Below are 12524 nucleotides of genomic sequence, written 5' to 3' on the forward strand. Positions count from 1 at the left end.
TTTTTTTTTTTTTTTTTTTTTTTTTTTTTTTTTTTTTTGTTGAGACGGAGTCTCGCTCTATCACCCAGGCTGGAGGGCAGTGGCCGGATCTCAGCTCACTGCAAGCTCCGCCTCCCGGGTTCCCGCCATTCTCCTGCCTCAGCCTCCTGAGTAGCTGGGACTACAGGTGCCCGCCACCTCGCCCGGCTAGTTTTTTGTATTTTATTAGTAGAGACGGGGTTTCACTGTGTTAGCCAGGATGGTCTCCATCTCCTGACCTCATGATCCACCCGTCTCGGCCTCCCAAAGTGCTGGGATTACAGGCTTGAGCCACCGCGCCCGGCCTAGTCTCAAACTTTTCATGGCCTGTGGCTTTCAGTATTTAATGCATGGTTTTATCTCCTCTTTTTTTCCTCCACCAGTCTCATCAGAATTTATATATTTTGTTAACCTTTTCAAAAAACCAACTTGGTCAATGTCTTGTTGTTGATATACACTATTTCTCACATTTCTGACCTTATGAATATATTTTCCTTTTTTCCAGATTTCTCTATTGAAAAATTAGCTTCAAGAATGTTTGAAAAGTGATTCAGGAATAAGCCATCTGAAGCCTTATATACCTGATACTATTTTTATTTTACTTTTATTTAAATGATAGTTAGTTGAAGTTCTTTCCCATCAACACTTTAAAATATTACTTTGTTGTCTTCTTCTTCTTTTGTTTTTGTTTTCAGTAGAGACGAGGTCATGCTATGTTCCTCAGGCTGGTCTCAAAGTCCTGGGCTCAAGCAGTCCTCCCGCCTTGGCCTCCCAAAGTGCTGGAATTACAGGCATGAGCCATCACGCCTGGACAATGTCATTGTCTTCTTGTATCCAATTTTCTTATTGAGGTTTTTGTCATTCTAATTCTTTTTCTCTTTTAGTTGATCTAGTTTTTTAATACATGTTTTGAGAATGTTCTGTTTGTCATTAATGTTCTTAGATTTCACTACAGTATATCTAGGTGAGAGTTGCTTTTTGTATTTGTCTTGTTTAACACTTGGCTTATTTTTCAATCTGAAGTTCTGTATTTTCTTTATTTCCGAAAAATTCTCAGTCATTTTACCTCCAAATATAGCCTCCCTTCACTATCTGCTTTCCCCTTCTGGCTCCAAATTGGGCCCTCCTAACCACTACACTAGCCACCTGCTCTGAGAAGGGTCAGCTTTGCTGTCCTTGTCTGTTTGGCTATGGCCTCCCTCTACCACACCGTGAAAGGCAGGGATAGAGTGCTGTTTTGTCTCTGTACTCCTGGGGCATCAGTACCCACTGTGCGCTAAACGAATGAATGAACTAAGAGAATGGAGAAGTGGAGGTGGCCACAGGGCTGGAGTAGGAGGTGCTGTGGAGCCAGGGCGGGGGCCCAGCTTCATGACTGTGCTGTGTCACACCCAGGCCCATGACCTCTACTGGGGCTGCAGCCCCTTAAGGAGATCCCGCCCTGTAGGAGTCTCACTGCTTATAAGTTATATATATTTCCTTTCAATAGGGGCATCTGAAGTCTTTTGGTTTTTTTCTTTTTTTGAGATGGAGTTTCGCTCTTGTTACCCAGGCTGGAGTGCAATGGCATGATCTCTGCTTACCACAACCTACATCTCCCAGGTTCAAGCTATTCTCCGGCTTCAGCCTCCCCAGTAGCTGGGATTACAGGGATATGCCACCACGCCAGGCTAATTTTGTATTTTTAGTAGAGACGGGGTTTCTCCATGTTGGTCAGGCTGGTCTTGAACTCCTGACCTCAGGTGATCCTCCCACCTCGGCCTCCCAAAGTGCTGAGGTTACAGGCGTGAGCCACCGCGCCCGACAATTGAAGTCTTAACCCAAAGCGGGCACCGTTCCCTGGCAACCTGGTGGCAGGGAGGCGGGAGAGGTATGTTCCAAGCCCCTCAAATGGCCCACTTAGGCAGTCATATAGAATCTCAAGAAATACTCCCTAGCTTCCCAGGCACAGACTTTTTCCTGGGTAAGTCTCTCTCTCCTGGATATAGGCTATCAGCTCTCCAGAAACACCCCCTCACTTTCAGTCTCTCTTAATGGTTACTCCCAGCAACCTTTGAACCATTATCAATTCATGCTATTTTCTACCATCTCTTCAATTTCATTTTTCAATAGGTCTGATGTTCTTTCACTATTCCTGCCTTTCTGATCTTCTCTGATAAAAATCTGCCTCTTCTGTAGAAGCTTTATTGGAAGAGTTTTTACACATGAGTTAGGAAATTGGATTAGATTATCTTGGCCACCATCCAACCCTGAATTCATTAATTCTGTGCAATTTACAACACAGTTGAGCTAAACTAGCACCACTGGGAATCACTAATGATTAACTCATCCACCACACCATGGTGCCCTTCTGCTTAATGAGAAGATACAACACTAACCAGCAAGTTCTATTTGTGGCGTTGAGATTAGTGAGCTACTCTGACATTATCTAAGTTGAACATTCAAACTAACCATAATTCCAGTGCACCTTGGGTATCTCAGTAATGATAATCATAGTTAATACGTATGAGACACCTACAATGTGTCAGGCACTGTCCCAAGTACTTTACATACTTTTTTTTTTTGAGACAGAGTCTCACACTGTCACCTGGGCCGGAGTACAGTGGCACGATCTCGGCTCACTGCAACTTGTGCCTCCTGGGTTCAAGCAATTCTCCTGCCCCAGCCTCCTGAGTAGCTGGGATTACAGGCGTGCCCCCCCTCCCCCACCACCATGTCAGACTAATTTTTTGAATTTTTAGTAGAGACGGGGTTTCACCATGTTGGTCAGGCTGGTCTCGAACTCCAGACCTCGTGATTCGCCTTCCTCAGTCTCCCAAAGTGCTGGGATTACAGGCATGAGCCACTGTGCCCAGACAGTACTTTACATACTTTGGCTCATTTATTTTTCACAGTTACCCAATGAGAGAATTAACATTTTCATCCCTGCATTATAGAAGGGAAAACTGAGGCATGCTGAGGTTATATAATTTACCCAAGATCAGAGTTGGTAAACGATAGAGCTGGAATTCAAACCGAGCAGGCTGGGCTGTTAACCACTGCACATACTACATCCTGAAGCTCAGAGAGATTATTGTGCACCCCCCATGTGGAATTATGCCTTCCTATCTCCTCACAGGAGGCTGCCAGAACTCCCTTCCCCTCCTATTATTATGACGTGTGTCTGGGCTTTACCTTTTGCACATCTGAAAAGAGTTAGAAGAATTAGGAGACTTTTGAAAGAGATGGATGGTATTGTAAGGAAAGATACTGAAGCCAAAACAAGAAATAGAAAGGAAGTCATGTTTGGGTCAAAGTAAGAAGAGTTAGAGAGGAAAGAAGAGGAAAAAGTTTGGGATCTTCTGGAGGGCTTGGAAATCCTAAGCACACGCCAGATAAAAGGAAACAAATAAAAAGGAAGATGTAAACTCATAAAGATGTCAATTCTTCCCAAATCAATTATAGAATTTGAATTTCAACTGAAGTCCAACACAACCTTTTTTTTTTTTTGGTTGTGTTTGGATTGTGTTTGGTTTTGTTTTGAACTAGATAATCTGATCTCAAAATTCCCTTGGAAGAGCAAAGGGCCAAGAATAACTGAGAAACAATTTTGAAAAAGTACAAGGTGGAAGAACTTGCCCTACCAGATATCAAGATCTATTATCAAAATATTTAGTAAAGAAGACAATATAGTCTGGGCACAGGGATAAGTAAGGGAGCAGAATAGAGGGCCCAGTCACTGGCCTGCCCATGTTTGGAAACAAGACAGGGCAGAGATGATGTTACACGCCAGTGGGGAAAGCGTGTTCTATCTGATAAATGAGTGCTAGGAGCAACTTTTATCCATATGGAAAATACAAAAGTAGATTTCTACATCGGATCAGTCCTGGGTGAATTAAAGAACTTAAAAAAAAGCACAACTTTAAAACAGAAGATGAAGAGATAGAAAAATTCTTTGTGACTTTAAGATGAAGAGTTCATTTAAAAACACTGCAAATAAAAACTTGTGGTTCGTTTAATTTTAAAAGTGGTAATGTTGACTAGTACATTAAAATTCACTTTTGTACAACAAAGGCCATGAGAACAAAGTGAAGAACAAGCCATAGGCTGGAAGATAATATTTGCAATGAATACAATATGTAAAGCAATCTCTCAAATTATTAAGAAAAAGACAACATATGGGGGAAAATGGGCAAAACTATCAATTCACAGAAGAACTCCAGAAGGTCAATAAAAATATAAAAAGATGCTTACTCTCACTATTAAAGGAATACAAATCCAAACACCAATGAGATATCATTCACACCCACCAGATAGCAAAAGTATATGTCAATGCCAAGTGTTGGGAAAGATGTTAAATCACGGAGTCTCATTCACTGCTAGTGGAACTGTAAGTTGATCCAAGTACTCCAGAGAGCAATTTGGCAACAACTAATACAGCTGAAGATGATCATGTCCAGAAATTCCACTCCTAGGCATATAGTCAAGAAGACATGTATTAAGATGTTCACTGCAGTGCTGGAAACAACTTAAATGTCCATCAACAAGAGAATAGATAATTAAATTGTATTCTAGTTATACAATGGAATACAACACAGTATGTGTCAGCATAGATACAAATCTCACAATTGTAATGCTAAAGGGGAAATGAACATTGCAGAAGATAATGATACTATAGATATGATTATACACTATATAAAGTTTAAAAGGCTGCATAATAATACTTTGCAATGTTTGTGATACATAAAAAATGTAGTAAAAATAGTAAAAGTATAAAAACATGCATGAAGATGATTAACACTGATCTCAAAACAGTGCTTAGCTCTGGGAAATGAGGGAAGAAAATGGGATGAGGGAGGTATACAGAGAAACTCAATTGTTTCGCTGGTATTTACTTTCTTCGAAGTAAAAAGACATGAAGCAAATAAGGCAATGTGTTAATATTTGCTGAAGCCGATGTGGCCATCATTCGTGCTACCCACCAAATACTTCTGGCTCTCGGCCTACCAGGCCCATCGTAGGATTCCATTTCCCCACCCACTTTGAATAAGGAGCAGCCTAGAGATTTGCCTTGGCCAATGAAATGTGACTGGAATTGACTTATGTTTCTGGCCTCCCGAGCCAGTGCACAAAAACTTTGGCAAACATGGCAGCCCAGAGACAAAGCTTCTGTCCTCCCCAGTCCCTGAGCGAGCATGACACCCTCAGGCAACCCTAGAAGGATGGGAGGATGAGTGGGAGACGAGTACTGTCAGCCACTGAGGTTTGGGGGTTGTTTGTTACTCCAAGTCTACCCTAGAGAATAGAGCTGGAAAACGGGTCCACTCCTATTCACTGGATCAGTCTCTGATTTTATCTACATGTTGAAATATTACCAAAAAATTTTGTAATACTTTTAAATTGGACTGGGTTTCTAGTTCTTCGTTCACAAAAATTCTCTGTACTGGCCTGTGCAAGGCCCCTCTCTTAATTTATTAACTTTTGTGTTTTCAAAAAGTACCTCTGACTTGGGATGGAAGCAATGTGGAACTGTAGGAGCCTCTTGGTAAGAAGGATGAATGGCGGAAATCATTGATTAAGCCCAGATTTCTGGGTGAGCCCAGATTTCCTCCAGAGCTGTCTGCTACCATTTCCCATCAATTCGGGGAGCCAGAAACCCAATGAGAAAATCTTAGCTTTTCTCCAGAGAAATGTAAGCAAGAATTTTGATGAATGCAACTGTCGTTGATTCTTTGTATGGCTTTTGGAAGGATCATTTCACCCTTTGTTCCCAATTCTCTGCAGTTCACCTCTGGGAGAAATGTCAAGAAAACTTTCCCACACCTCACAGCTTCCAGGTTCCTTTTTAGTGCTGCCTGCAAGGCCCACAGGGAATAAAAGCCCCAGCAGAAGGAGGAGGAGGGGCAGCATGGTGGGAGAAGGAAGAGAAACTCCGTTCTTTGCCAGTTGTGCTCTGTACTGTGCAGACACACAGGCAGCGCCTGGAAGTCACCGAGAAATGCAATGCCTTTGAGAAGTTCTGTGGAAAGAATGACATCATGACCAATCACTCCCCCACCCCACCTTTTTTCCAGTGGGAGTGAGAAATAAATAGACTGACACATTTTCCAGTCAGGGAGCCATTCTGGACAGCACGTTTACCTTGGCACAGGAGCTCAGGTGGGGCTGTGAGAAACCTTATCTGTGCTTGCCTGGTAAACAAGGAGCCTGCAATCTCCCAGGAGTCTTGGCCACTGAGCAGGTGACCGCAGGAGGCAGGTGAGCAGAGCAGGTGAGCAAGGTGAGCCCCGGGCCCAGGAGCACGCTGTGTTAGGTAAATATTGCCCTAACTTGATTGATGGACTCATTAACTGTCTGTTTGTTGCCAAGGGAAATGCCATCACCACCAAATTCAAAGGTAAAATTCCTGTCCCTTAAATCTAGGGTTCTCAAACTGTCATGTGTTACTAGGTCACCCAGGAAATGCCATTTAAATACAGGTTCTGATTCAGCAGGTTGGGATGGCTGAGAAAATTGCCTTTCTAACAAGCGGCTGGTGATGCCGGGGTGCTGGTCTGTGGACCACTCTCTGAATCTGCAAAGTCTTAATGCTCAGATGATGGTATGCATTTTACACAGTCAAAATAGTTACTGATTAAGGAGCACTGATGCAGGTTGCAGGTGCTGTACCAGATGTTTGCTATCATCTAACTCTTCACACCAACTCTGCAAGGTGGGTGTTATTATCCCCGCCCCGCCCCCACCCTTTGGCTGGCAAGGAAATTGAAGCTAAGAGAGGTTAATTCATGCATTATATGTGTAATTTCTGAAAGATTTCCTTGCTACCTTCCCTCCTTTCACAGTGATCTGACATAACCCAAAGACAAAAGATAATAAATGCCTGTGGTAGAGACAGGCGTTGTCTGCTGGTGGTGATCGGCCCTCTTGGCACTTGGAAATGAGTAATTTCGTCTGTACATTGTCAGGGCCAAGCTCAGGAATTCAGAAATCCTGGTTATCAACGTTTGGCCTAGGAGGTCCTCTCTTCAAAAGAGAGTTCCTCCAAAAGGGGGACAAGACTGGTTTTCAGATCCCTTTGGTGCTGGTGTGTTCACCCCTAGGACATGCAGTTGGAGAAAGTTATTAACACCAGGAGGAGTTGCTTTGATGTGTCAGCTTGGAAAGAATGCCTCGTAAAGGCCATTCAGAACTCCAGGAGAACAACAAAAACAAAAAAGCCCCAGCTCCTGGAAACATCAAAGTGAAGGCAATTATAACCAGACTGACCCACCTGGAGGTATTTAAATACCTTGAAGAACTGTGGTGTGTCCTTGCAAAACCCAGGCAGCTTCCATGTAGAAACTTGAGTCATGTCTGGATCACAAGGAGTGAGGCGGCCTGACTGGCTGACCCTGGCCACTCATTATCATCAGGAAAACGTGAGGACAATGTGATACTCTCCCTCCAGGCCCTTGGAAGACCTGAATTTTGGTGACCACTCAACAAGTCAGGCTGCTCCAGGGCCCCATTAACATTGCAACCTCATTCCTGGTGGTGCCAAGATGCAGCCATGATTTGTGGCTGCATGATTTGTATTGCCATGATTTGTATTGCAGCATGGGGAGGCCAGATTGGGGCCCTCCTGGAAGTCCACGGCAACTCCATCCCTGGGAAGTTGTTGCACAGAAGAAAATACAGCACCAAGTCCCAAGACAAACTGAAGGCCTCCAAAGAAGACATATGTAATTTTGTTCTTTACATTTTACATCTTCGCAGAAAGTATTCAAGTTTACAAAAACCACATAAAATAGAACAAAGGTTAAAAAATAGAATATAGAGGGAAAGGAAAAAAAATAGATAACAGAGGATAAAGTCCAGTGTGGCTACTATCTTATTGCTGTAAGCTCCTGTACACTTTCAAATCCAGCACTGACTTCCCAACCCACAAAGCAAAAGTTCAAGAAATGCACGTGTAGCACTGCACCCGTGATAAGAAAAACCAGGCAGCTGCTGCAGAGAAGCACATCTACTCCCAATGCTGAGGCTCCCCATGGGGCCTCATGAGAAAGAATTGGAAGACGCAGTGGAAGGCCACCGAGAACATCCCCAACAACAGCCCTACCTTACACCATAGGGAGTTTCCTGGGCTGGAGTTTCCTGAGATGGTTCCTGTGACATCCCAGTGCAGGCTACTGGCCATGCCAATGCCTCGTCCAGCGAGAACAATTACGGGAGACTCCAGAATGACCTCTGCTGAGCTGGCTTACTCCTAGGACAAAATTCAGAGGAAAGAAACTGCTTTGGGAATCTGAGGGGCCCTGCCTATCTGGGAATCTGAATTCAGGCTTCTCCCCAGGTCTTGTGCCAGCTTTGCTCTTTGCTTTGGGAGGGAGTCCTTAGGGTTTCCAGCAAAGCTGCAGTCATTGAAGACAGAGGCACAGCACATAGCCCATGCACAGGCCAGGCCCATGGTCTTCCCATCGCAACCTCTGGCCACAGAGTAGTCTGCTGTCAAGCGAGGCCGAGGAGAAAGAGGGACTAAGTGCTGGTCCTGGGTTCACCAGTCACTGACTGTGGGAACTTGGGAAAGACAGCTCCTCTCTGTGGGCCTTAGTTCTGTCGTCTGTGAAGTGGAGCAGATGAGCTACTATCTGATCTGTCCTTTTCCTGAGGATCCTCCTGGTTGCAGAGCTCTTCAGTGCATGGCAAGCTGAAGACAGGCAATGAAGCAGGGCTGGAAGTGTTGGGGTCTGTGGAAGACATGAAATGTGTCACCCAGATCCCCCTTCTACGGAGGGCCTGCTGCCCAGCTGCGGGTGTGGAACCAGCAGCCTGCCTCCAGCTGTTTGTTCCTTCAAAGTCTGCCACAGCTGCAGAGAGCTGCCTCCCCTAAGATCATGCCCTCCCAGGATAGCCCATGCTGTGGATTGAGTGCAGCAGGGGAATAAAGGCCCAGCCACTTTGTCCCTGTGCAGATCACTCTGAGAGGTAATATTAGCTCCAAAACGCCTCACGGAATTGGCCAAGATTTGTTGAGCCTGCATTTCAGTTAGACTTCTTTTTCTTTTTCTTTCTTTTCTTTCTTTCTTTCTTTCTTTCTTTCTTTCTTTCTTTCTTTCTTTCTTTCTTTCTTTCTTTCTTTCTTTCTTTTATTATACTTTATGTTCTAGGGTACATATGCATAACTTGCAGGTTTGTTACATATGTATACATGTGCCATGTTGGTGTACTGCACCCATTAACTCGTCATTTACATTAGGTATATCTCCTAATGCTATTCCTCCCTTCATCCCACGACAGGCCCCAGTGTGTGATGTTCCCCTTCCTGTGTCCAGGTGTTCTCATTGTTCAATTCCCACCTATGAGTGAGAACATGTGGTGTTTGGTTTTCTGTTCTTGTGACAGTTTGCTGAGAATGATGGTTTCCAGCTGCATCCATGTCCCTACAAAGGACATGAACTCATCCTTTTTCATGGCTGCATAGTATTCCATGGTGTATATGTACCACATTTTCTTAATTCAGTCTATCATTGATGGACATTTGGGTTGGCTCCAAGTCTTTGCTATTGTGAATAGTGCTGCAATAAACAAACATGTACATGTGTCTTTATAGGAGCATGATTTATAATCCTTTGGGTATATACCCAGTAACGGTATGGCTGGGTCAAATGGTATTTCTAGTTCTAGATCCTTCAGGAATCGCCACACTGTCTTCCACAATGGTTGAACTAGTTTACAGTCCCACCAACAGTGTAAAAGTGTTCCTATTTCTCCACAGCCTCTCCAGCAGCTGTTGTTTCCTGACTTTTTAATGATCGCCATCCTAACTAGTGTAAGATGGTATCTCATTGTGGTTTTGATTTGCATTTCTCTGATGGTGAGTGATGAGCATTTTTTCATGTGTCTGTTGGCTGCATAAATGTCTTCTTTAGAGAAGTGTCTCTTCATCTTTGCCCACTTTTTGATGGGATTATTTGATTTTTTCTTGTAAATTTGATTGAGTTCTTTGTAGGTTCTGGATATTAGCCCTTTGTCAGATGAGTAGATTGCAAAAATTTTCTCCCATTCTGTAGGTTGCCTGTTCACTCTGTGGTAGTTTCTTTTGCTGTGCAAAAGCTCTTTAGTTTAATTAGATCCCATTTGTCAATTTTGGCTTTTGTTGCCATTGCTTTTGGTGTTTTAGACATGAAGTCCTTGCCCATGCCTATGTCCTGAATGGTACTGCCTAGATTTTCTTTTAGAGTTTTTATTCTACCCAAGCCAGCTTGTTCCTTCTTCTTTGCATAGGTGTTGGTCCCAAAACCTGTCTTGGCATCTGCTTCTGAAGAACCCAATCTGCAACAGAAGCCAAGCACCCAAGCACAAAGACTTGCCTGGCCTATGATCTTTGGAACAAACACCTGAGCCACCGTGGACCCAAGAGCTAGAGAAACAACCAGCATGGATGGTCTGCCAGCACCGCTGGCCACAGCTGCTACTCAGTGGCCGTTCATCACATGGGAAAGGGACATGACCCTCTTCTCCCCAAACCAGCCCCCTCTTGACTTTGTTTTTCCAGCAGATGATGCCAGTTTTCCAGTCACCCAAGCTCAAGATCTCCAAGCCTTTCCCAAGTTCCTTTCCCTTCTGCTCCTACATCTGAACAGTTGCTAAGTTTTGAAACTCTACCTTTGCATACACCACCTCCCTCATGGGCTACTGCAGCAACCCCACGAGGACCCCTCCCTCCTTACTATAAGATGCTCACCCCTGGTGCAGGTCCTGTCACTGTGATTCCTGCTGGTGCTCCCCGCCATATGGGTCACTGCTCTGTGGAAGGAAGGAATGACAAATTGGAGTCACACCTGTTTCCCCGAAGTCATTGGGAGGTGTTTGTTGCTGCTTGTTAGAAATACCCAAACACAAACAAAAGGTGGTAAAACAATGTGAATTGGATGAGAACTTTCTGCTTCTGTTTGGATTGAGGTCAGTGTTATTTCCTTAGCGTAGACCCAGAAAACAGAGCACTTGTTCAACTGAGGAGATGCCGCTGGCACGTAAGTGAATGTGCTTGTATGGACATGTGGAGGTCTCAAGAACAAAAGAAGAGCTGGGCAACTTGCTGGCACTTGATACTCAGGTGTTTCTTAATGTTCCTGTTGAACAAATAGCTGTAAAATGCTGAAGGAAATGCCTGCTTCCCTATGTACAGAGGGCAAGCTGCGAAGGTGGGGCACCATACATTCTAGTCGAAAGAGGACTAGTATAACCTCCCCATTAGGCCACACAAATGCCACAGCTGTGTACATGTAGCCAAGGTGTCAGCAAGGTGTCAACAAACACTCTAAAATGTGCTGGAAAGAGGGAGGGATGGAATATCAACCATTCTACTTGGCATCATTCTCTGCTAAGAGAACAGGCTTGGCCTCTCAGAAACCAAGAGAGGGCTTTGCTGCCTTTGCTATGTTTTCCTGTTAACCAGCAACAACACAAAATCATTAATTTGGGTTTCCCTTTCCCTTCTTTTTACTGTTCTTCAAGTAGGCCCAATAGAGGATAATTTACTACTGCACTTTTCTGTCAAGGAAGCTGAATGCTTGTCATGGTTGCACAATACTTACTGCGCCATAAGCGGAGGGCAGGAAATATCAGGTCCATTTTACAGAGAAGCAAACTGAGCCCCAGTAAGTGAAAGGAACTGGTGATTCTCTTATTAAGAATGCCTGGCTACCTCATATCTGGTGTGTAATCTATTTACTTTCTTCTTTTTAAATGGAGAAATTACTAAGCATCGTGGAGGATTAGGGTCCTGGAGAGGAAGGCAATAACATGAGGATAACGTTGGTGAGTGGGTGTGAAGGTGCCCTCTCTAGGGTGGAAGTGGAAGCTGAGTGGGTCAACGCTTTTATTGGTACAACCTGCAACTATCCCAGATGAAATAATCAGGTGGCATCATTCCCACCTGTTTGTCATTGGTAGCCCCCCCGCCCCCCGCCGCCCCTCACCCCCGGGAAGACTCAAACACACAGAACATTCTAGTTTTTTGCAGTAATAATATCATGGGCATTAAAGAAGAAGATTAGAAAACAGCTTCAGGTGCATCACCTTCTGTCTTTCTTGTGTTCCTTTCTAAGAGGAGGCCTGGACGAGAATGAACAAGAAAGCCACGCACTCACTCAGGAAAGTGCAAGCCAAGGCTCCTACCTGGCTGTGCCTCTGAAATCACCCATCCAGGGCCCTTGGTGAGGCTGGGAGGTGTGGGTGGCCAGTTGCCCCACCATCTGCAGCACTTGGGGGCAGTAGGGCCACCGGCTCTGCCTGAGGCCCAAATGTGCCACACTGGCTGCTCACTGGGCTCTGAAACCCTGCATGTAAACCACCCCTGCAGCCTCAGCAAGCATGTGGAAAGGTGTTTCTGCTGTCATGACTTGTCCTGGCTTTTGCTGAGACTCATACAGGACTTACACCCCTGGGCAGGGGTGCTGAGTGCCCAGGGTCTCTCTGGTCTAAAGCTCTGTCCCTAGGAAGGAAGGAAGGAAGGAAGGAAGGAAGGAAGGAAGGAAGGAAGG

General features: G+C 44.6%; 1 long non-coding RNA gene across 3 annotated transcripts in view; it reads right to left on the reverse strand.

The window, feature by feature from the left end:
* Positions 1-12524, reverse strand: part of LOC111546029 — a 48566-nt gene that overhangs the window by 35491 nt on the left and 551 nt on the right. Inside the window, exons 2-4 of one of the 3 annotated variants that reach the window (XR_002732622.1) lie at positions 10724-10785; positions 8099-8245; positions 2825-6016 (exon numbers count right to left, since the gene is read on the reverse strand). This is a non-coding gene — a long non-coding RNA (uncharacterized LOC111546029). Of the gene's footprint in view, positions 1-2824; positions 6017-8098; positions 8727-10723; positions 10786-12524 lie in introns of those variants that run through there. The other 2 variants (XR_002732620.1, XR_002732621.1) reach the window with 2 other exon arrangements.

Source organism: Piliocolobus tephrosceles, chromosome 15 (genome assembly GCF_002776525.5).
Source record: "Piliocolobus tephrosceles isolate RC106 chromosome 15, ASM277652v3, whole genome shotgun sequence".
NCBI classification, from domain to species: Eukaryota; Metazoa; Chordata; class Mammalia; order Primates; family Cercopithecidae; genus Piliocolobus; species Piliocolobus tephrosceles.